This window comes from Sceloporus undulatus, chromosome 3, assembly GCF_019175285.1.
Source record: "Sceloporus undulatus isolate JIND9_A2432 ecotype Alabama chromosome 3, SceUnd_v1.1, whole genome shotgun sequence".
NCBI classification, from domain to species: Eukaryota; Metazoa; Chordata; class Lepidosauria; order Squamata; family Phrynosomatidae; genus Sceloporus; species Sceloporus undulatus.
Window position 1 is genome coordinate 88,227,233 of NC_056524.1, and position 3,232 is coordinate 88,230,464.

The 3,232-nt window shown below is 37.0% G+C and overlaps 1 long non-coding RNA gene across 1 annotated transcript in view; it reads right to left on the bottom strand.

Annotated features, from left to right (window-relative positions):
* The window catches only part of LOC121925099, a 2,845-nt gene extending 1,509 nt beyond the window's left edge, over positions 1–1,336 (bottom strand). Inside the window, exon 1 of the long non-coding RNA XR_006102799.1 lies at positions 1,253–1,336. This is a non-coding gene — a long non-coding RNA (uncharacterized LOC121925099). The remainder of the gene's footprint in view (positions 1–1,252) is intronic.
* Positions 1,337–3,232: the final 1,896 nt, after the last annotated feature.

Genomic DNA, 3,232 nt, shown 5'->3' on the forward strand with positions numbered 1-3,232 from the left:
ATATAAAAGAAAAAGCAATAAGAAGTCCTCTCATTTTTAAGCAAATAAATATATAAACACTGAACAAATAGCATGCTACCAACTAAAATGAAAAATGGGGGAAATGGTTTTGTCTTTGTGTGTGTGTGTGTGTGTGAATGTGAAATTCTTCTCAAACACAAACCTAAAGAGGAGTTAAACCCCTTGCTAGTGCATCCACCTAGGAATGAGCTTAAAGAAGCAGACACTGCCATCTAGTTCCCAATCATTAAAAGAACTTTTTTTTTGATAAGCAACCTCTCTTGTAACTTTGCTGCTCCAGCACAATCAATTTATATAAGATTTCTGGTCTCAGGAAGGCAAATCAGTCCTTGCACAGAAGGTCATTTGGTAGAGTTTACTGTTTATTTTTTGCTTTTAGTGTGTTGTGTACCTTCAAGTTGCTGGTCAACTTATGACTTATGAATTTCATGGGGTTTTCTTGGACAAGGAATACTCAGAGGTGGTTTTTCCTATATCCTACAGCACCTGGTATTGTTAATCATCTCCCATCTAAATAAACCAGGGCTGACCCTGCTTAGTTTCCATGAGTGATGCGATCTGATGCCCTTTAGGGTATTGGTACCAGCTGATTTGCTTTACTGAGTTTCATGCAGGTTAATGAGGGGGGGTTTTTTTTAAGAGTGAATAACTTGTGATTCGACAGTGGAATGCACTTCCTCGGAAGGTGGATAGAGTCTCCCTTCCTTGGAGGTCTTTAAACAGAGGCTGGATGCCATCTGTCAGGGATGCTTTGCATTTGATTTCCTGCATGGCAGGGGTTGGACGATGGCCCTAGTGGTTTCTTCCAACTCTACGATTCTTGATTCTATGATCTCTATTAGTTGTTGTGAATCCCATCCCTCACCTCTGGCTAGCCTAACTAAGTTCGATGGTAACCGAGTTTATTACCATCTGGAGGGCACCGGTTGCCCACCCCTATTGTAAGTTTTCTTCCAGAAAAAATTCCTTTCTTTGGAACATTTGAGCCCCCAGTTTCTTATTACTGATTGGGAAAGAACAAAACGCTCATTCTACCTTTCTTATTTCTTGACTTGGGTACATTGCATTGCCTAAAACCTTCAGGTATTTTTGTAGCATGTAGATTTCTCGGAAAGCCTAGAGTCCATTTGTGGATTTCTTGGCATAAGCAGCCAGAATACAGGAATAATATATTAAAATCTCTTTACATAACCTTAGTTATGTTGTAACTATTTAGCCTGATAATTCTTACCTGAAGGCTTGATGCAATTTTGTTTTCTTGCCTTTGTTCACCTGTTTCAAGAATGGGTCTTTAAGTAAATCTGATTGCTATGACGCGCTATTGGATCAGGTTCAAAGCGAGCAAAAATTAAAGCTTTTGCTTCAGCTGATAATGTGATTCAGGAATTTCGGGTGAATTTTTGAACATTCCACCTGCCAAGGAATAGAGAAAAGTCTACCTTATATGAGCAAGAAAAGTTAATTTGTTTTTTAAATTTTATTTATAAAAAGAAATACCACATAACAACAACACATACAACACATATATCGCATATATACAGACATACGTACCTATATTACATCTATATCTACATACAAGCTATCATACTTACTACTTCAGGAAATCCCAATCTGACTCATACTCCTTCCAATTTCCCTTAAATTATCTTCCCATGTCCTTCTAAAATAAACGCCTTTCCTAATCCTTCCTAAATACCTTCCCTACTCCAGAATATTCCCTATTTTACATTTCTCTAACTGCTCTATCTACACTATACTTTACTACTTCGCTTACCTTCCTCACTTACTTATACTTACGTTAAATTCTATTATCTTCCCCTCTCCTCTAACCATTCTTCCATTCGTCTTCCATTCTCTTGCTCTCTAAACATCCATCATTCACTCGACTTCCTCCTATCTCCAGTTTCTTCAACTTTATGACCTCCGAGGTTCAACTTTTTTTTTTTATGAAAAAAGTGGATCTTATTTCCCTATTGATACTATGCTCCTTTCTTTCTACGTGTTTTCCCAATCAGCCGAGCCGAGTTAGGATTACTTAACTACCTAAATGAAATTACTGCTACTTTTACCCCATTTCTCCTCTATAAGTTGATTACCTTACTACATTCATCTTCTGCCTGCATATCAACGTCATACCTCAGGTTTAGTTAGCCTTCCATCATAAATCGTCCTCGTACAGTTTTAAATACCCAATCTTACCATTTGCGACTATTAACGTTTTATTCCATTTTTGCGCAAAGCCTATCCGTGCCATGGTGTAAAAATAATTAGGATCTTTCTATCCTTTCCTTAATGCGTCCTCACACATGCTCGTAGAAAATTTTCTGGTTTTCAACAACACTTTCTGTCCAAAAATTTGATTAATCTGCCCACCCAACTTGACTGCAACCTATTCTTGCCTCCTTGGCATACCACCAGCAATTGGTAGAAGGTACCTACCTCTCTTTTACATTCCAGCATAGATGTTGTCCAACTTATCGATTTCGCATTTTAGCCCGGGCTACATTACCAGGAAAAAACCATTTATAATAGTTTCTCTCATATTCTGGGAAAATGTCAAGTTAAAAATTATTTTTCCATGATTTCTCCCACTGTTGTATTTTATAGTGGTGGTGGCCTATCTCTCCTTGCAAGTTGATCAGGTCCTCTTTTACGATTTTCTTGTTCCTTGCAAATGTCAGCACGAGTTTGTAAAGTTCCCAAGTCGTTGTCGAAATCATTCTCCAATAATATTTACCTAAGTCCGAATTCCCTTTGATGTTCTACTTTATATAATTATTACGTCTCTTTTCTTTCTATCTTGTTAAAAATTGGTTGTATTCGAACAGTTTATTTTTCAACCCTCATCATTAATGTTGTCTTACGATTTATAGAATTATTTCCCCCTCTTTTCGTTTCATAGATCACATATATTTATACCATTTTGAATTTGCTTTGTCATTTCTCTTCTATGAAAGCTTCTTGAGGGGAAAACCCATCCTTCACATTATTTGTGAGATCCTGTATCTGTTTTGTTCCCAAATTTTATAAAGGGACTCCTAATTACACTGCCTCTTGAAGCTTGTTCGATTTCTCATCCGTAGATAAATAGGCATGCAAGCCAACATTATTTCCGTCCTCTCTTTCTAACAAGTCATGGATAAAGAAATAATTGATTATAGTAAAGTAATTCTTCCCCCCCAAAATAGCCATGTTTGTCTGTTTTAGTATA